This window comes from Acipenser ruthenus, chromosome 22, assembly GCF_902713425.1.
Source record: "Acipenser ruthenus chromosome 22, fAciRut3.2 maternal haplotype, whole genome shotgun sequence".
Lineage (NCBI taxonomy): Eukaryota > Metazoa > Chordata > Actinopteri > Acipenseriformes > Acipenseridae > Acipenser > Acipenser ruthenus.
Genome location: NC_081210.1, coordinates 6972944 through 6995732, shown reverse-complemented (window position 1 = coordinate 6995732; position 22789 = coordinate 6972944). Strand labels below are relative to the sequence as shown.

Below are 22789 nucleotides of genomic sequence, written 5' to 3'. Positions count from 1 at the left end.
CTGATCTGGTAACTATAATCAGGATCACTCTGTCTGGGATATCAGGCAACATTATCACACGGGCTTGTGAAAAAAGCAAGTTTACACTGGAAGCTGAACATTTGGTTTGTAATTAGTTTAAGGTGCAAAATTGCTAACCATTCATTTTTTCTGGGGTTACATTTCACCAAATTTCCCGAAATAGTTGCAAGAAGCACTGCTGGTAAATCAACATAATTTCGAAAGTCACATTAGCACAATTATTTAATAACGAAATAGGCATAATGACCACTTGAAAATACCAAAATCAATGCTACATACCGATTTGTGGGTTAACACTGGAGTTATCATTTACGACCTTTTGAAAATCCTGGCCATAATGTCATAAAATGTTTTTTTGAGGTTCAAAATTAATATTTGCACCAGAACAGATGTGCTTCAAACCGTTGACATTAAACACAGATATTCCACATCTTGGCCCAGCCCAGCAAACCCTGCTGTGATAAGAATCCTGGCTCAAAATACAGGAATAAAAAAACACACTTTGCTGTCCAATACATTTATGAGTGTCTTAATGCTTAAGGCACAATGTAAAAGCTGGCACTAATGTCGTAATTCAATTAACAACTTAATTGCCAGTGTGTTCATTAATTACAAATGAATATAGAAACATATTTTCATTGGTAATTGCATGCACTAATAAATGTTCCAAAAGGTTTGCCTCTAGCAAAAAATTGTAAACTAAATATTGGGCTAATTCTAAGACAAACTCAAATGCTCCTGTTCTACACACCTTGAGATTTACGTCTCGATACCATGGGTGCTTTGGTAGGACAGCAACATACAAGAGACAATTTTATAACAACGATCTTGTCTTTTTTCTTTATATCACTCTATTTTCTCAACTGGCTCTGCTATCTACTGCACATATACTGCATCCCTTATAAAAGTTGATCATAGTAAAAGCATAGCAAAGTGTAATAAAGCACAGTGAAAGCATGTTATGGCATTGATAAAATGCAAAAATACAGTGCAATAATTTCACACGAGCCAGTTATTTATTTTTGGCAAAAATAAATTAGAATAACATATATTAGAATAACATATATAAGTTATTCTAATTTGATATATATGTAGTAAATAATATATAACTATGTAGTACATTACATCACAAGCACATTACTAGATTTCCATAGAAATAAGTGAGTGTAGTTACCATGACATCAAAATCCTAAAAAGTAACTCCACTGTTTGTTTTCAAACACATTTTCACTTGACAAAGGTATGTTAAACAACCCGAAATGTTGGGAAGTTGGCTCTTTTGGGATATCAGGCAACATTATCACACGGGCCTATGAAACAAAGAAACAAAAGCTCCTGGCTTAAAAGCTTAAAGATGCTGTGTTCTAAGCGTATTCGGAATTATATCACAGTCCCTGCCAAGATTTAATAATCACATTGTTTTGCCAGGACATTGCTGATACACTAATTAGCCGGAAGCTGTGGCACCCACAGGTATTCAGCGATGCTGCCCGAGTCCAATCCTGACTGGGCAACAGGCAGACCAGAGCCAAGGCAGAAATATGCTAGGATTTCTGACACATCAGCAGACTGCGGCCAAGATAGAAAATAAAGATGTTTCCTTGCAGCAGGGGGTTGGAAGGGTGTTCTGTCCCTATTCAGAGCAGCGGGGCAAGCACATGTGTTTTGGGAAAGGAGAGGGCAAAGGAAATTTAGCCAGGCCAGAATTAGTTGAGCTGTACTATTCTGCCAGGCTCTGCTCTTTTTCGGGGCTCTCATTGAAAAATGATCAGTGGTATACTGTCCAGGGAGGCATGGCAGTTCTCTGGTACCTATACCTACCTCATGGTAGACCAGTGAAGATGGGTACTTGATGGCTGTTTGTCGCTATGCAATTCTGAATAATTGGTTAACTTTGAAAAGAGAAAGGGTGGATAATTACTTGGACTCAACTGGAGTTTTGAGACCTAATAAAATATCCACTGAATCAGTTAAAATATATGCGACTTGACAGTTAAAAGGATGACTTATTACAGTCCAGCCTCAGTCTCTGTAAGGCAATAGTGTTGAGGAATGATCAACAACATGACAGAGTCATTTCTAGGGCAGATTAAAAAATCATGAACACTGGTTATCTCAGACATCTTGAATCACTGCCCAGATCTCTCTATGCTGATTGAGAACATGCTTTATTTTGGTGTGTAGAATGATAATTTAGATAGTTTCCTTTTGATTATATCAGTACCCCAGTGGTCATATATTATATTGCCACCAGAATGATTAAACAATATGCTGTAATCCACCACCAGCAACTCCCACTAAATACAGTACAGTAACTCCCCAATATTAGACACAGTCCTATCTGCTGTTAGCTACTGATGGGAAACCACTTCAATTCCATATCATCAGCATTCCAAAGCATGGGGCAAGTTATCCCGTTTTGTTCCCTTCTGTTTGGGGTATATTTAAAAGTATTTTTTATTTGTAGCTCTGTTTCAATATATGTGTTGTTTTATACTAAAATTTATGTGCTAAATCATATAATAATCCGGATCACACACTAGGTATGTCCCCACCTAGAACACTGTGCATTGCTGATTTCATTGTATTCCAGAAGTTACAGAGAAAGGAGACTGGGCCAAATCCTGCTTTTAGCATGTACTAAAGGGTGTAGATATTGTCCTTGTTCGTGAAGATATTGTCATTGCTTTCAGACATATGAACCAGGCTCTAGATAATCCCAATTGCAAGGCATCTGTAGACTGGCACCACGCAACACTGATGGCAAGCAGTACAGTCGGCGTCACCTAATCGGGATTGCTGCTTAAATGGGATACAACTCAGGGTAACAGTTCTTCCCAATGCTATTTATGTGTTTAATTGGGACGTCACTTTGTTTAATTGGGATACGGTATTTTTAAATGATGAACAGGGATCGCTTTTCAGAACAAGACAGGCCTCGTAACACAGTTCAGTCAGGGCAGAGAGCTGTGACTTGCGTAAACCACGTTGAACTCTTGAGAAGGAGGAGCCTTCTGTGGTTTCTCAAGCTGCTGTTGCAAAGAAAGTTGTCGTGTCAACATCGCAGGTGCGATTCATTTTGTTTAGGGGGAAAAAAAACATGGACTCGTATTTTAAATGATGTATTTAACATTTAATCATAACGTGATGTGATTTCATTCTTTTTCTTTTCATCAAGAATCAAAAAAGTGTAACTAAGGTCATCTAAACTGCCTCTCACTTAATTGGGACAGATTTTCCCTTCTCCTGAGGTGTCCACATAAAATGGTGTCAGCTGTATACGGTTATCCCCAAGCAATGGTTGAACCTCTGTCCACCTAGCCTGGAAGTGATCGCTCTACCCATTGCTAAGCACTCCACATATCAACTCACTGTATTCTGACAGATGGTGCTCATGCAGCTATCACCTGACCATGAGTTTCTAAGCCATGGGTCACATTCTTCCACATCTTTAGCAAAACAGTTAGAAATGCAGTCTATCACTGTCTGCTCCTATAACATCACTGTCTTGTACTGGCTCTGCAGAGCTGAATCTCAGCCACCGCTCCTCATTCCTGAGGCTAACCAGCCCTGCTCGTTCTGCATTGATAAGCAGTTACAGAGCACAAGATTACTGCCTAATGGACAGTTGCAAGACTAATAAAACACACCACTGCTGTGCAACTGGCTAAAGATACAACAGCATCCCTCTCCTCCCATCTGGCAGGCAGGAAATGCGGCCTAGACAAGTAGTCGTTGAAGGAACTTCGGTTTGTGGGTTTGTTGCTCAGGCATTTATTGGTTTCTGGTAAAGACAGCTCATGTCAACTCACGTCTTTTGTCAGTCCCACCCAGGTATTCAATTGGCCTCTTGCTCTATACAATGTTGGGAAGGTTTTCATCTGTGGAAAAATGTTTACGTTTTGGTGCAGCTAAAAGCACTAACAATATCACTGGCGCAATGGCCTTTAGAAATAATATTTTTAAATGTGGCTGCAAATTTACAACTACAAGTTTCCATGTGAAAACATCTTCGAATTAGATTCAGATACATGTGGACAAGTTGGAAATGGGAAGTTGGTTTGAGTTTTTAAACTGTTTCATGGAATGAGTTTCAAATATTTGTAAATTCTGATTGTATAAAAATCCGGAAAATTAGGGACTCTGTTATGGTAGTTATTACAATAATGACTCCAAGCCCCAGGGCAGAAAGAAAAAATCTACTTGATGAATACATTGTTATTTTAAAAATCATTTGAATTTAGATATTTAATTAGGATTCATAACAGTGCTGATGTTGCACTCTCAGATGATACCCTACTGTGAAAACCACTAGCCACGATGATGAAGGAACACAGATCCTAAAGAAGTAAGTTTATGTATAATTCAATGTATTCAATGAAATGGAAGTCATACCACCTCGGTGCATCTACAGAATGTTTACATTGAAAACAATCATGAAAACAATATAACAGTACTGTTTAGTTATTAAAGCAATACAGCAGATAGAAGAGTGAGGCTCACACTCACTATGAGTGAGTGATGTTCAAAGACAATACATGATTTAGGAAAGAAATGCACAACACACAGCCACAATTAAAAAATATATAAATGTATCTCTGTCTATACTACGCCAATGAAGAAGTAAATATGATTCATATAATGCAACTTTGGACAAGCGCCTATAATTTGAAATTAAATCCATATCTCAAACTTACTTAAGTGTACACATTTGGTTCTTATTCTGAATGCTTCAAATACACTGTAGCAGTCTGTATAAAACTAGAAGACTTCAGACTTCATCACTGTGTACTTTCTTGAACTGTAACCACTTGTTGAAATTATAGATGTTTGATAAGCACAAAAAATGAAACAGCTTTTTAATTTTGTTGAGCGAGGAATGCTGCTTGATTGGTATATCAGTAATATATTAAATGTTAATACTGGCTTTTGCCTTTGGAGGGCAGAACTACGTAAATAGTTACAGTTTTTTCTTTGATTTAAACTCCTGCCCTCTCTCCTTCACACACACACACTGACTGGGCTCCAGCTGTTACTAAAATGCACCCAGCTTTAGAGATCTTCGAGATCATGATAGAAACCGATATCACAAACTGTTTTAAGCACAGGTCAGTACACGTGGGTGGCCAGCTATTAGGATTTTAAACCAGTCATGTTAACATCAGCAGCTATTACCATGCTAATCAGCTGCCTGTAATTTCACTGAGTTTCTGTCACAGGGACTTTGTTTAATGTTAACCAGTAGAAACCTCTAGTGTCTAATCCTTTAAACTCATTCAACATCTGGTTGTGTACGGTCAGGGTAAAGAGTAACTTGGTCTTCAGTCATGTATGCGAGCTGGCAGAACCCAGTCTAGTTTCATGGTGCAGATGTGCAGGTAGCATTGGTGTGTACAATGGGGGTTTCAGTACAGCTCATTAAGAACAGGTGACTGAATCATTCTGACAATTACAGAAGTTTGAAAAATACCACTGAGAAAACATTTTAATACCAGTGTATTATCCCCATAAATAAACCATAAGTAGACCACAGCATGGCAACTCAAAGGGTTTGGTACAGATATTGCACAGTGATCCTGATTTGGTATTGCATGGTTCTGTAATGAATTACCAGTCAATGTTGGTTATACCATTGTCATTGTAGTGTCACTGCTCTGAACAGGGACTCTAAATCCCAGACGATCTCCCTGTTCTTTCTAAAGGGGGGCTGACATGTCTATAATTGAGTTTAAACAGCTCTGTATTACATCTAAATAGCTAATGCTGTAAGAGACCACTCATTGTTTCCAACAGGCTTCTTTCTGTCCGTAATTATGGCAGGCTCGATTTCATTAACTCAGAAACACTTTCCCCTCAATTACTCCAGTTAATTATTGATGGCCCTTTTTTCCTGCAAACGCGATTAAAGACGCCTGTGAAGAGCAGGTTTTTATTAGAAGTCATTTTTTTATTGAAATCTTTAATTGGCAGCTCTAATTAAATTCCCGTCTAAAGTGTATTGACACGAAAAGCCAGAGAAGCAATGCCTACAGAAGGATTGCGGGTTTCTCATAATGAAGCTTTGTAGTTGAAGAGCCCTTTCTGTTTTCCATTTTCTTTTGAATCTGATATATTCTCATATCAGAATAATTTTATAGGCCAGATAAAAAAGGGTGTTTTTTTTGTTTCAACATTGATCTTTTTAGTTCTTCTTATCATTAGTTTGCACATGCATGGGCCTTTTTATAACAACAAGCCTGAATAGTTCTGTGAGGTAATAAAGCTAAAGCCCATGTACTCCAAATTGAATAAAGAAAAATGAGCCAGATGTTCAAAGTTTTCATTCTGTCCTTATCATCCATCTTGTTGAAAGAAGGAAGACACCTGTTGAAAAGCTAGAACTGAAGCACTACAATATGTAACACAATCCAAGGTCTCGCAAGTTGTTTGTTGAGTTCTCCCCCTTTCAAACATATAGGATTAAATTACAGACTTGAGTAAATGCTTTAACAACATTCTCCAATGGAAATGTTAGATATACAACTATCACAAATATCAAATAGCTTGTCATGTCAGAATTCCTAAAAGACGGCATTTTGATACATTACATTTTGTGAATTTAAAATTATACATTTATATGTAACATACATATAAAGTTACATTTATTCACTTTACCATGGTAAAGAAGCACACTCATACCACCCTGTCAAAATGCTTTACCAAATATTTTTAACTTGCCTCCCTATGCTTTCATAAAACGCTTGTGCATCCATTTGTTTAACTATTTTATTGCTGTTTATTTTCAAATTTAAACAAAGTATTATCATTTAAACAAAGGGATATGAAAGTTAAAATACTATTACATTTATTTTAGATTAATATCATACAGCCAGTAATCCAGTAACAAAATACTTCCCCAGGATACCAGCAGTGCAGCCATTAGAGATATACAATTAAAAATAAAATAAACCACTAGTATAAAACCAATGAATAGAGAGAGATCTGACAGATAACGAGACAACCGCAACATCTCATTAACACTGAATACCGGATGCTATTTTGACCTCCCTGGAAATGGAATCCTGGGAACAGTGAAAGCAGCAGTCTCACTGCTCCATTCCTAAGGTCCTTCAACCTGCGATAAATGAGGAGTCCACACGTACAGTGATCAAAGTCACAGCTGAGATAAAGCTGACATGTGCATACCCCTGTGGCAGGTTTTACTGGGGAGATATGTCAAACCTGAAAATGTCCTGAGTTTGTGCAATGCAGTCATGATTTTAGAAGGTCTACACTGTATCGCAATATCATTGAAATGAGACTTTAATTGTTTTTACTGTATGTTCTAACCTTTCACAGACAGAAAAGAAATGGTGAATTTTAACTGGAAACCAGTAACCAGGTACGGTACTGCACTTTCTCTGGAGACTCTTGTGTTTAACTGAGAGCCCCAGGGCAACGGAGATAATAGCTCCAATTAACGCTGAAGCTAAGGGATGAGTAAATTGTCCACTTTCAATGAAACAGCCTAATTGCTTATCAGTTTAGCAAAGGAAGGGGAAATAATCCATGGTCTGGTTCAAGAGTCATGTCACCTCTATTGGGACACAAAGCCTGTTTTATGTGACTGTAAGAAACAGACAAAATAAACTAGAACAAACAAAAGAGAACGAGGCTGTAAAATATTAACACACGATGCAACGCACTTTTCTGTATGTTAATGTTTTAAGAATATGCCTCTAATGAATCTGAGTGCAGTCCTCCCTTTATTATCTGACTTACACATGAAGTCATGAAATATTAAGGCCAGTGCATTACTAAAGGGATTTTACACTGTAATATATAGTAAAGTACAATTTATTGCATGCCAAGAATTACTGAATGCATGAATTATTTAGTTTTAAAATGTAAGACATGCTAACTTCCAGTTTACAATTTCAGGATTTATGCAAGGTACTTGTATTAGAAAAGTACCCTATTGTTGTTGTGTTTTTTTTTTCTTTAAGGGTAGCAAATGCAATAACTAAAAAAAAGCAGTATTTAAATAAAGTGAAAGTTACAGATTTGTGAGGTTGAATATTACTAAGAACAACATTGGGTAGAAGAAGTAAAGCCTGTTCCTAGCCTGGAATGTGAGTGTAAAGTCTGTCTCAGTTAGAACAAGTACTAAGCAAGCTTGGGACTGTTTGCATGTTTGGAACATTTGAAGGTACAGTAAATATACCATAGCCGTTGTTAACTTCAGTTAATTCCTTATCGCTGTTTGCTCACCTCTCTGATAGCACCCTAAGGTAACACCATAACTTGAGAATTGTACATATTAATTTGTTTGATTTATAAGAGCCTTTTTTTCCCTATAAACTCTTGAGAAACAGTCTGGGAAAGAAAGCAAACTTGCCTCCTAGGGTGTAACAGTGTGGTGGTAGCCAGTTAAGAAGGTTAAACATCTGGCAATGATGAAATCGTGTGCAGTAAAAATGGAACTGAACTACTTTAGAAAAGGACATTTTTTTTTAGATTTTTAAAAGAAGCATCAGTAGTTTTTTTGGATTACCAAAGCATGTCAGTAATATTGTTGTAGGAATTCTGTCATGGTCTTGTTTTACTGGGTTGGGCTTTCTTAAAAAATAAAAAACATTTGGATACCATTACAGTTGCAGCAGTGCATTCCACTGAAGAAAATAGATTTTTGCACGGTAGTTCTGATAGAGTAGCACACTGGTACTAATATGGTGCAGTATTATTGCAATGTGTTTATTGGCTCATAACATTGGCATACTGTGGTACCATTCTAAGATGCAATGTCATTGAAGATGACAGGGGCTAACTCACTCTTACCATTATTCTTGTGTAGCGAACCTAAACAAAATAAAGGATCAGTTTATCCAAGGTTTGCTTCATTTGTATACCCCTCTTTGTATGGGAACTGTGTAAACCTTAAATAACTGGGTCTTTTTGGCATTAGTGATTTTAGGAAAAGACTTGTAGTTTGATTGTTTGCAGGAAGTACGTGAAAATCATCTAGAAGAAAGAGAAAAAGTGTTAATGAGGGTACACTTGGAGATCCACAGGTTTGTCTTTTTGCAGTGTGAGAAATTGTGAATGGGAAAAAAGAACCTTTATATTTTCCACCTACTGTCCAAAACTATACAAATGGCTTTAAAAACGTAATTCCTATGTTACCAACACCAAAAGCACCTGGTAAAATTATTTTTTAGGAGACAGCAGGTCCTGAAAGAGAGATCTTCAGTAAGCAGGTTTATATGGAGCTGTCTCAAGAGTTGTATAACTGTATAAGGTTTTAGCACTTGTGAATGCATCTGCACATCAATAACACACTTAGGAAAAATGTTAATCTATTTTAATTATATTCATATCATTGTATAAAACAGGTTTGATGAATATGTTCTACAACACAGCACATCTAAGTTAAGGGAAAAAAATAAGATATGGCCAAAAATGATACTGTAACTTACCACCGTGCAACCTGGCAAACAATGGCATTGTCTAGATTTGTGTGAGAATGACATGTGAAAACATCTGTACTTTAAACTGTTTCTCCACAGATAATGCTGAGCCCTCTAAGGGCTTGAATGAAAGGGGTCAGGCACTGGGACAGAGAGAGATCCTTCTGTATAGTCCCGGACACCCTAATTACCCTCTACACTTATCACATGGGAAAATCAGCCATGTCTAACAAGCAGACTCCTGAAGCAGTCTATGATAAATGCCATGAAACGATCTTCTGGCTCGTCACACCAGTAAGATCCTTTTTTCAGTCTCATGCAATCGCCTATGATTGTATACAGCAGATGACTGAACAAACCTGAAACACATACAAGGACTATTTTCTTTTGCATTTTTCCTTTATCAATTTCTAAAAGAGGACAATGGGGATTATTGTAGTGGAAAATGCTATTAATAATACATATTTTGTATTCATTTTTCTTTGACTGAGAAACCCTCACTACACCTGCTACAGCTGATCCATTGCTGGCAGTGAAGGGGTCATGTCTGGGTTCTGATTGGGTGGAGATGGACCCCTTGCCCTTTGCTCAACCCTGCAGTGCATATATGGAGTCTTTGTTGGATTAAAACCAGACATTGACTGGCACCCATCAAAGAGCCCACTAATAACCCCAGAACCTCAATAAAACATTTTCACAGAAACTAAATTCAATTATGCCCTCATTGAAGTGCCCACTGAATTATATCTGTTTGGCATCTGTTAAAAAAAAAGGAGAGGAAAGAGAGAAAAAAGGAATTCAGTTAGGGGCTAAATGATTTGCCTGAGATCAATTAAGTTTCTCTTGGCAACAGGCAATCTTCTCTTTCTAATTCCTTTATACCTTTTCCTTTTTTTCACCCTTTTTCTCTCTCTACTTTGCAGAGAAACATTTTACCCCGAGACACTTAAGCACAGCTGGAGTCCTGGATGCTGTTCAGCTCCATATTGCCACTTCTTTGTTTTATTTTTTGTGGCCAGGTATGCAAATGAGCATTATTAGTAAAAAGCAAAGGTACAAGGCCAGTCTGTGAGGTAATTGGCTTTTAAAAGACTGTGGAATATGCTAATAAACAATGTAATGAGGATAAGAGCTGCCTGGAGTGAATGCTCCCCATGCATATTCAACAACAACAGCAACAAAAACAGAAAAAACCCTCTTTGTATACCTCAATGTGAAACCCAGTAGAGATTAGTTTAAAGGTTTTAGCCTATTTGCCTTGACATCCTAATAGCTGCCCATAGGGAACCATGGAGAAAGTAGACACTGTTTACACCCTCCACTGACATACTCACTCTGTATCAATAGACTTTACAGTCACGTTATGGACAGTGATTACTATTAATTTTTAACGGTTATCAAAATGAACAGCTGCATCTATAGTGGAAAGGTAATGTGTGATGCTGGTAGTGGAGAAAATTGTTATTTCCCCATTTAAAAGTTATTTCTTTTTCATGGAATTCACCAAAATGCACCATTTTCAGCATTAAAATTGTTACCAGATGAGTCTTGGTCCGCACTCCCTCCTCCTCCCCCCCCCCTTACTCACACAGATTCACTACACTGGGATAGCATTACTGCAGCTCTTCCAAACCACTTCCACTGTTTGTGTAATGGAAGATTTCTTGTGGTCTCTGCCAGTCCTCACTAACTGCTCAACTACCATGTCCGGACTCTGTGGTTTTCAATAATGCAGCAACATGTGGCAAATAAATTTTAAATTCCACACTTAATTTTTCTTCACAGAGAAAGAATCAAATATATGGAATGGAACACTGCATTCTGGTACAATATCAAGGGATTCTCATACAAGAGTCCCATACATACTGGCCACAAATTGGTGCCTTACTGGAATAAAAGCGTTGCAAACCTCTTGACTAGAGCTTTGTTAAGATCCCCACAAGAAGAGGTGGTGTGCCCTGAATGTGATGTTTAATTGTATTTCCAAAAGTGTAGAGATATTGTTGAAGTTTTGTAACCAGCAATCAGCAAAAAATGTATTTTTGCCCCAGGGTAGGTTAGATGAAAGTTATATGATTTAAGAACTTTCTACTCAGACTCAGGCATGGCTGGTTAATGCATCTGCTGGCAAAGAAAAGGAAGTCTCCAAACGAGTAGTGTGTCCTGTCCACTTCCCTCTGACTCCGCAGACTCCCTGATAATACAAACAGACAGGGCTCCTAATCACAGCATCCCTTGAGAGGAATCAGCAACTTCGTTTCCCCTTGCAATCGCCTGTCTTTACTGTGAGCCTTGCAGAAAGAGGGGCTGGAAAAAGATGGCCAGAAAACAATGCTGTCCAAGCTTAGTTAGAGATGTTTTGCAGTCTACTACACTGTACCTTTCAATACAAATTGTGTTTATAGGCATACACCACACAGAGGAACATAAACCTGTTGTTCTTATTTTATAGGTATCTGGCTTATAAGAGAGACTGGAATGATTCAAACTGCTATGCTATGCCAATGGCAATTTTTGTCCCTGCCTAATGCAAGACTGTATTGGCCTGTGAAGGAATGTATGGGGTTTGAGACTGAAAATAGAAAGTTGCTCGGGGTTCTTGGGCAGTAAGAAATACTTTCACCCGCTGGGAGCACTAGATGGTGAAAAAGCCCTCCAGAGAAATTCTTCCTAATACAGGAGGAGCAGGCGTCTGGCATAAAGGGAGATGTTAACAGCGCTGTCTCATTGACCCTGCCTTGGTGTCACAGTGTTGGGCTCCCTGTCATCAGCGTGGGGACAGAATGACAGGTGCCCAGGCAGGTCAGCACTGGGACTGCAAACAAAGCAGTTCAGAGCAACCTGGAGGTATTCACACAAATACAATATAAAAAGTTCCAAAAAAATCCTGGTCTTTCTCTAGATCTTGCAGTGGAGCGGCTATACCCAGGAATGTAGTATTATGCGCTAGTAAAAGAGTCCTTATTTCTGTATTTTTGATTAAGCAGTTAAACTCAATTCAAGGAAGTCCTGGCTTGCAATCAAAATTTAGTTACAGATAAACAAACTCATAGACTTGTGCTGAGTTGGATCCGGTGAAGCATTTCTGCTACAGATCTTTTTGACCCCTCTAGGTGTGACGAGGCAATTGGGTAAGTATGTATAACTGGTCTCAACAAATCTGTTAAACTTTGATAGGATTAATATAAAGTAAACGCTAAAGTCTATTAATAAATAATCCAGTGTTGGCATTGGACCAGAGTAGGGCCTCACCTGCCAGCAATGTGGTAAACATGTTCCTTGTTTGTGCAACAGAGACCTTGAATCTGTGCACTCCGGTCATTTCATATTCAAACTCTTACTAGAAGTCTGCATCAACCAACCACTGTGACAGAAATCAAACACTGTTAGACTCATAGGGCCATCAGTGGGTCACCCTTGGGGCATGACAAACCCAAACCTATCAATAATAATTCCAATCCCATTTGCTAATGCCTCACTCCAGTCAGCTCCCTACATTAACATAATAAGGATCAATCACATTCTGCCTTCCCCGACCAACCTACCTGCAAGTTAATTGTGGTAAGCTGACATCCTTTCCAGATATTTGAAGAATGAATGATCTATCCCACCGCAAATAGTTAATAGCTAGTTAAACAGCGGCTTAGGTTTCAGAAACAGAAGGTCTGTATCAGGCAGCTGAGTGGCAACCGTCCAGCTCCCAGTCAGTGCCCACAGATACATGGACTGTCATTGTACATGGCAAATAACTTTAAAAATGATTAGAGTTTTATAGATGTTAGGAGATATGATAGTGGATGTTGCATTCATACCAACATTTATCATCTAAGAACCACTTGGCAGGCTACAGACTGCGTGTCTGGTGGTGCAATGCAATATTTATAATATATGTTGGAAAACATGAATTAACCATTAAATGAGTATTGGTAGCAGATTGCTAAGCGTGCAGACTGGCAGAGCTACAATCATGTTATTTTCTGAAAAGCAACTAACATTGGAGATAGCATACTGCTAGTTCCAAATTGCATGCTCTGCTGACAATTGATAAGGGCTAGAGTCACAGACTCTGGGCCTACAGCTTACTTGCCCGGCATTTATTGCAAGCAGGCAATAATTGACTGCAAGATGCATATTCTTGAGAAAAACAGGATGATGCCCAAACGTGTGGATTTGGCTGTCGCGCTAACAGCAACTTCTGTTACAAACAATGGATGATGACTGAGGAAACTGAAACACCCAAGATAACATGACAATAGCTTGATAACATCCTAAGAATAACATGTTGGAAAACACATCAGCACATGACACTAGTCACATGTTTTGCACACAACACAAAAACATTACACACACAGTACTAAGAAAGAGGTGTAACCACAGAACATTGTCCCTGTACTATTGGTTAAGTGCCAGGAACAGGGGAGTGGAAACACTCTGTACAACAGGGTATTTAATGTCCTGTAAACTGTAAAAACTTGGAATCTGATAGTTCTGTATCTGGGATCTGATTTCCTGTATATTTTAAAATATACATCAACCTCACTGGTAAATCCATCTCAGTTACATATGTGAACAGGAGGATGAACACACCTTACGTAAACAGTTGTAGCAACACATGGGAACATGTAACACAATAAAATAAAAAGGTCCTTATGCACCCTTTAACACTTATTAGAGAAAAGGACTGTGCAATTTTCTTAAATCCACTTACTCACTTTAAAAAAAATACTTCAATATATATATATATATATATATATATATATATATATATATATATATATATATATATATATATATATCAAATATTTTAATAACAATAATGAACCATTAAAACAAGAGCAATACAATGCAAAAACTGTATGGCATGTAACTGTTCAAACAATAAGTAACTGGCTGTTCTACTCGATAAAATCACCTTAAGACATAACTGTTACTCAGGATCAAATGCTACTGGTGTGCATCCCAGTTATATTAATTCATTTGTTGAAACGCTTGGAAAACATTCTATGAAATCCAGAAAACGCTGACATGAGTTATGACTCCCCATCAAATCTCTGCAAAGGCATTAAACGTCAATCAACTCTTTAATGTTAGGCACCCACAGATAAATTAACGAAGCACAGTAAATAGGCCTAGTGAAAAGGGGTCGATTTTTTTTTTTAATATAGGAAAACCTGCTGGAGAAAAAAAAGAATGAAACATTATGAGATCCACGTGTTGTTTTCTCTTGTCACTGTATTTATTTATTTATTTAGGATAGCGATTCATCTTTTTGACCAGGGTTTGTTCAACCTGGACCTCCTCTCAAGGATCTGAACCCAGGATCTCCTGTCCTGGTTTTTATTCCTTTGCCATTTTTCATTTCATTAGCCAATGGTTTTTAATCACTCAAACAAACTGTTATAAAATATTTCACTGGCCATCAAATTTTGCATGAAATACAATGGCTCACACAGCAGTCAGCTAAGACACTAGTCTTAGGGCCAGCATCTACAAAATAATCCACATACGCTTATGCTTGGAACTAAAAATCTCAAATCTTTTCAAAAAAGCTTTGTTAAAAGCTGTTATAGCAGCTATTCCAGAGTCCGCCTTGCTCTGTGTTATATGATATTTACTTAGGAATTATTTTGCGACTTCTTCAGCTCAGGCAGCCAATGTGTCGAACTGGGGGCTAAGGGGGCAAGCAACACGAAACAGCTGGACAGAGCATCCCTTTTACTGGATGACCTCCTATAAACAACTCCATTAGTTCTGCTTCCCCACATAGCAACACATTCCCAAGCCCTGTATGCCTCTGGTGCTGGTTGGAATGTAGAACCTGATAGTGTGAAGTCATTGCACTGCCCTCAGGACCCTTTCACACTCGGCTCTGTTCAATGGTATTGTGTTCCTTCACTGTCGGCATAAAGACAGCACGGAGATGGCACATGTAATGATGACAGGAGAGTGGAAACAAGCATGTAGACTTTATTTTGATTAAAACAAAAACTGAAGGAATGCATTTTAACAAAAGAAAAACATATATCAATATGTACATACATCCAGGACTGGGATCACATACGGTACTGTAAATAAGTTTATTTACTGACCCAGCTGCAGCGGCTATTCCTCTGCCACTGAATAACATCAAATAGAAGACTAAATGTAAAGCCAGGTTTGTGATTTCAGTCCATGAAATAATTATTTAATAATTTCACTAAATAAAACCGTCTGAACATGTAGATCAGTGGTACTCAAATGTGGCCCTTGAGATCCAATCCAGCCCAGGTTTTTACTCCAAACAGGTTCTAGAATAGTTAACTGAACCTGCTAAGAGGCAATGAACTCATTTAGGACCTGCTTGAAATAAAGACCTGGACTGGAATGGATCTCAAGGGCCACATTTGAGTACCACTGATGTAGATCCTGAGACTACAAACTAGTCAGTCTAGATGAGAGGACCCTGCTCTAAACCGAGAAGGCTCTGGTAAAGATTTATGTTTTTTAATTGCAATCTGATTAGAGAGGTCCTCTCATGTCAAGGGTTAAAGGTCAGGGAATTGATGATCTGTCAAAATATCAAGGACAGACGTGAGAGATGATTGCAGAGTACAATGCTTTGATAGGGACTTTTCTGAACAGCCCATAAAGGTACTACAATCTAGCTAGGGTAATTCTGTTAATTAAACAATATTCAAATCATCTCAAAAAGGTATTTTGCTTTACAACAGTATTTAGTTAGTGTTTAGTTCTTCCTAGTTCTGTTCTCCCACTTAAGCCAGGATTCAATCCAAATCAAAGCATTCCAATATGGCGCTATAGATACACAACAGCTATAGCAGCACAATAGGTATTCAGGTACCAGTGGGGCAGTGCCCATCACAACTTACTTATATAAAGAAGCGAACCAGCATCAGGTGAGTATTCATTTTTGAATAGGAAAAACTGAAGCCTTTTAAAACCAGACAAAAGCAGGAATGCGGCAGAAAGCAGGAAACACAACTAACATGTATAATACTGTACAGTTCTAGGTGGAATAAAATGCCACTTTGCGAATCCGATAACCCCCAAGTGCCTGATTCGATTCTTCAATGTAGATGATACTAGAAGTTGTTAGCAAATTCTGGACGATTCTGAACGAAATACAGTGCATGTAAATCAGAAATGTAAAGTCCTCTTCACCAGTTCTGAAAGCAGCTGGCCTTTTGAAACAGGTGCTTTCACTGAACAGGTGGTCTAAGGTTTGCATTGGCTGTGTTCCCTGTGAACACGACACCTGTATCTCAATTGACCGACATGTAGAAATCATTTAAATAAATAAATTACATACATAAAAAGCCACATGCCCCCCCCCCCTTTTCCCTGAGGTTCAGCAGTAGGCAAATCAGAAAAAGAAGGGTTTGTTTGTTATCCCCAAGATATATATGGATTTCATTAATTCCAGTTCCATGCATTTCACCATGAAAGAGTTTCTCATATTTGACACTGCCTTTTTTCTTTTTTCTTTTTAAATTGTTTGTTCTAAATTAGGTTTCTAGGGTTTCATGCTGTGCTTCTTTTAAGTGGCTATCACCAAACCGTCATGCCTCCCTGCTGACAGGCTTTTTCCAAAGCTCACATTTGACTATAACCCCAAGTATCTGCTTTTGTTTGTTTGTCTGAAAAATTAATGGCCTGGTTATAAAGGCTCTAATTTGTTCTAATTTAGAACAAGGCTCAAGGCTCAAGGCTTATTCAGAGCTATATTGAGACCACAAAGACTCACTGGGTATGAACCAGGTCCCACAGGTCCTATAGACAAGGCACTCTAAAATATAATGGGGATAGTGAATCTTTCAAGAGAAAAAAAAGTAACTGAAGCCAGATCCAAATCCCCCATCTGCCTCTTGTCAAGAGCAGATGAAAGAGCAAGGTAGCTGACGTTGACACTCGGCTGTAAAACACAAAACGTTCCACTCCGTCTTACCTGCTAGAGATTTCAGCACCACGCTCTAATGTTTATTACAAACGATTCCTGCAATGATGATTTTACAGCCTTTAATATGACAATCGGCCCTGGCTGTGATCAATATTACCTCACAAAATGCTCTCACCGTCAAGGTTAGAGTGTCAGAATGCAGGGGATAAAGGCTAAAAAGGAAGTGCTGACCTCTGTGGCAGCCTTTCTTAATTTCCAATCTAGGGGGGCGGTCCAGGGTCGGGAGGGGCGAGGGTGAGCCATGGGTGTCCTTTTGAAGTATGAGATCTACAGGTGGCTCTGCAATAAAATAATTTACAATCATAGCTATAGCAGCAACACTGATATAGGCCATCACTCTGTTTTAGTGTGCTGACCCTCTGATCTCCAATATTTTAAATTCAACTTATCAACAGGGGACTTGGGATGGATTCAGGAGATCTGCAAACCTCAAATGTATATCCTTGTTTTTTTTCCCCCAACAGAACCAAAATCAACAACAAGATTAAGTACAGCAAACGACTACAAATAAGAGCCTTAAAGATAATATTACGAATTAGTTTGTACATTGAACTAAAAGATTTACAGAACTGCTGGGGTTTGGATATTCTGCATTGCAAATTTAGAATTGCAGCCAATTGACACAAACCTGTTTTGGGTAAGATGATAGTAGATTGTACAATTCACCAGGATGCTTGTATTATAGACATCCTGCAAGGTCATGGATAGTCATGCCTGTTTGGTATGGTAAAGCACTCAAGTGTGATGCATTAGAGTCCAGAAGACCTTGACCTGGCTTTAGATCATCAGGCTTTTGACTTTGTTTCAAAAGTACATGAGCACATTGTGTTAGAAAGAGAGAGAATCCAGATTTAACATTGAAGAATCGCACGGCTAACATGTGGGTACAATTTTAGCAACTTCTTGTTTTTCTTCTTTCTTCGTTTACTTTTTTCCACTTTTTTCTATTTGGGTTCTTCTTCCAGAAATTCTAGAGGCAGTTTTTACAAATTACTACACTTGTAAACAGCAGATTGACCGAACGCACGTATTTTCTGTTTTGACAAGAAAAAACAGATCATGTTTTGCTTGCAAAGTAAAAACCGCCCTCACTGAAACGCTGCCAACTGTTTGACGTGGGTTGGTGAGATGTGGTTAGCATGAAGGTGACAGAAACAGCAGTGACTGCAGTTACTAGCCAATATTGTAAAGCCTCTTCATCAGGGGTTTAATATCTAATTGAGACTTGTTTTTACTGAATCAATTAGAGTGTTACTCACCCTAGTTCAATTAACAGAGCTTCTTCAGTGCACTGTTCCACTTTACAGTGAAGAACATTAACAATTGTCATGTAAATGTGTGTTTCGGTGAATTTTATGATAGACCAATGTCCACACAAAGTTGGATGGAGTCCATAAGAACTCCATTGTCCAGTCCAGTACGTGAAGGCAGACAGTGTCCAAAGGAAGACCTTAAATGTTATTCCCAGACACACTAATCTTGTGAGATGTGTTTATCAGACTAAAAGTACAAAAAAATATGACATGTGACTCTTTCTCGGACTTTAATACTGAGCTATTGTACACTAATTCGCAAGGTAACACATGAGAGCACGGGAGAACCAATCAAGGATTGGCTTTTTTCCTCAACATCATCACAGAGCATTTGTCTTTGCCATCACAACTGACGGAACATGAAGACGGGAATGATAAAGCATTTTAATTTTTATGATTTGACATTGGCAACGTTCACTCTGTAGCCTGCTATTAAAATCAGATGTTGACTCTGTAAGTGATTTCAGCCCACAGATGTTGAGTTACAGCTATCCTTTAACAGCTTTAACCCCTTCTGCAACAATGTGTCCCTGTTTTACCACACCCCTACATTACTACACTAACCCTATTGGGACTATCGGGACTAGACAAGCAGGTTCCTTGAAAATCCAATAGTTAAACTATTCATGAACACCAACCATTACCCAACATGAGAAAGTCTTGATGGAAAAACCCAGTGTCAGATATTGAATCAAACAATCTATTCCTTTATCTAGTCATATGAAACCACTGAGAATAGGTGAACAGGTTCTCACAGGCAGTGGTGACCCAAGCCAAGAAGGCTCAGAAGTAGCAGCACTGCAGTAACAGTAAGTGTCATTACAATAAATACCAGACAAAGCCATTGGAACACACTCACAATGAGATTTTAATAATGACATTCCTTCTGGGTGTAGACAGTGAAAGGGACTGGTGCTCACATCTCCTTTAACCAGGAGGACCTGAGGAAATCCAATAAGGGCCATTGTTGGTATTGCTATTAGGGACACCTCCCATGCTAGCATGATCCATATCTGGTAATTCGCTGCAGCCGTTAGTTAAAACCAACCCTCTCCAGCTCTGATATGAGACTTTATATTTTTCCATATGAGATGTAATTAAAAGCGGCCCAACCACAGCAAGACAAAAAGAGTTGCAAAAGATTAACATAACGGGTGGACTTCCCAGAGATCTAGGGATTGTAAATATGGGGGATGTGATCCCTGAGTTCGCATGGCCAGCCAGTCGTCCCTCTGGCAAGCATGCAAGGAAAACATGTCTGTCTAAAAACATCCGCAAAATCGCATCAATCAATTCATTTTAGGTTGCGAGTGTGTTTTTCATCTCCTGGTTGTGGATGTGGACCTGACCAACCCAACACTGCAGATTCACAACACTCTGCATGGAGTTTCAGCCGAGGATCTCCCTGTCAGCTGTGTTGCCTTTGGCACAGAGAGGGAATCTGACACAGGGAGGTGTTAAAGTGTGTGGAGAGAAGGAGGGAGGGTTAATGCCCTTGGGCTTTCTTTCTTTCTCTCGCTCTCTCTTCTGAGAAAGCCGACCAGCACCTGTGAGGAGCAAGAGAATGAAAACACCTCATTCCCTTTGACCTGACACTGAACTGTAACAAGTGTACAGCCTTTTGACACCCTGAAATCAGACACTTACATGGAGACATGGAGCTTAGACATGGAGCTTAGCAGCATTATCATTGTTATCTCTCCCACACACAGTCCTGCTGACCGTATTACAAAGGTTAGATGTGTATCGTGTATAGCTGACCTGTATCTGCCAGGACAGGTAACAATATGTAAGGGATCCTTAAGAAAGCCACTAATAATATTTCTACTTTAACATCCCTGTGATTTGTAATACTTTTTAATTATTTACTGCATTGCTGTTTACATACGTGTCTATCCATCAAGACACAAGCATTTAGCTATTATATATATATTACAAATTTAGCCTATAAGATGAATGTGTTTGAATTGCAAGGTTGTCAGTTTGTAAATGTTTGATATTCTTAAAAAAAAAGTTTAGCTTAAGCATTGGCATCTAATGCTTATACACAGGAGATCAACACCATATGTGTGTCTAGTCAATCAAAAACAGGTGAAAAGCCACTAGGAGAATAAGCGCCAATTAAAAGAAAATTCATGAACCTCACCGACAAAAATCTCTGCTCACCAGCTGAGGAAACTATGGAAACTTGGACAACTATGACACTCCCTTTTAAAGTTAGTATTGCAATTGATACATTCAAAGTTCTAAGAGTTTATGGTTACATACCAAGTACAGATATAACATTGGAATGTTCAGATAACACAAAACAGAATCCTGAAAAATATAATGCTGAAAAAGAATAAAGAATAGACTATGACCCCTGTACAATACTCTGGTTTCGAATTGCCAGTTTTGTGCAAGACACAAAACAATTTGTATTCTGCCACTCATGCCAGGTGCATAACATATGAATTTCACACATCGCCGCAAGTATTTCGCATCCCAGAAATAATCCAACCTTCTGTCCCCCTAAAAATGCACAAAAGATGGCCTGCTGTTTCCAGCCCCAGGCAGAACCACATCTGTCTCCGGTTACATAACCCTGAGCCAGGCAAGGGACCCCCAATTGATGCCCGCATGTTTTAATGCTGTTTAGCCAATTTTCAAATTTGTCCTGAGCAATGCCTTGGAGGAAACTGGGGTGGCCACAGGCATTTCCAAATAAACATTTCTCGCGGCAGCCGGAATAAGCTTTTCGGACACAGAGAAGAAGAGTTTCAGGCAGTGAAAAAGAGGGAGAGAAGAGACTAGTAGTTTTCTATGCTAAAATTATCAGTGCAAAAACGTTTCCATGTGTTCCTCTGTTTATAGTCAGAGGCTGGTTAAACGAAAAAAAAAAGGCAGATACAATTACAGCTTGGAATTTTGATGATGTTTGTGGTTTTGTTTCTCTGTTTTCAGTTACATCCTAGGGATGGGCGCGCTCTGAAAAAGTATTCCTGTATCCAGCTGTGCACAATCAGCATCTATGAAGTGACTCAAACCATGGCAAAGAAGAAGAGGGAGCTTTTTAATCAAACAGTGCTGAATTGTATTTCGAGTTATCAGAAACACTTCCGCTCAACAGCAGCACCTACTGGCACAGGCAAACCTGAAGAATCCTGCAGTGTGGAGGTGAAGGCAGTCTTCCTGCTCTTGAATTGAGGGTTCATAGTGCGGGACTAATAGCACTTCCAGTCCAGGGCACGTCAGGATGGAAGAGCATTCTTTACCAATGTGTACCAGAGATCCTGCCCTGAGGGACTGCATCTGTCCTGGATTCTCTCCAAAGCAGAGTCTGACAATTAAGTCTTTAAAAGAGAGGTCTTCATCACTACAGTGTTCTGCCCTTGGGCTAATTTAACAGCGCTGTTAAAATTCACCTTGCATGTGTTGTACTGTTCAAGCCTACACACGAGTGGTGTGGTGAGTGGTTAGAAACCACCTCTGGTTTGGCCTTTGCCCGCTCTAAAGGCGTTTGTGGAGGAGAGGACACTTGAATCTCGGCTGGCGAGTGATATTCCATGCTCAAGGGCCTCTCTTGAAGAGCTCTTTCCTCTCTGGAGCCTGATATTCGTTAACCTCCTCCACTCTGCCCATCTCTGCTTTTTATCTTTAATGAGCGCCCAAAACGCTCCCCTGCTTAAAATACAAAGGAGTGCCAGAAGCAGGGGTGTACGCCTTTCAACAAAATCAGCAATTCATGTAAAACAAAAAGTTAATGAAATCAAAGGTCATTAAACACAAAACGCACTCATGAGAAATAGCTATAATGCAGCCATTGCACTGCCTCACAGGTTTGTACTTCACCTCAGTCTGTGTACGAGGTGTGGCAGTTATTTTTTATCAGCGTTTAAAATGGAACAGACCTACCCTTAGGTAACGTACATTAGCTAAAGTACATTTTCAAGGCACATGGCAATGTATAAAGAGACATTGGGATATCAAATGTATCTAATCCCTTTTCAAAAGCCAAATATTAAGAAGTAGATCACCATGAGCTACAATAAATCCATGAAAAAATATATAAG

General features: G+C 38.9%; 1 protein-coding gene across 1 annotated transcript in view; it reads right to left on the bottom strand.

Annotated features, from left to right (window-relative positions):
• LOC117431211 (heparan sulfate glucosamine 3-O-sulfotransferase 6-like) overlaps positions 1-22789 on the bottom strand; it is a 36688-nt gene that overhangs the window by 3218 nt on the left and 10681 nt on the right. The gene's annotated exons all lie outside the window — the stretch shown is intronic.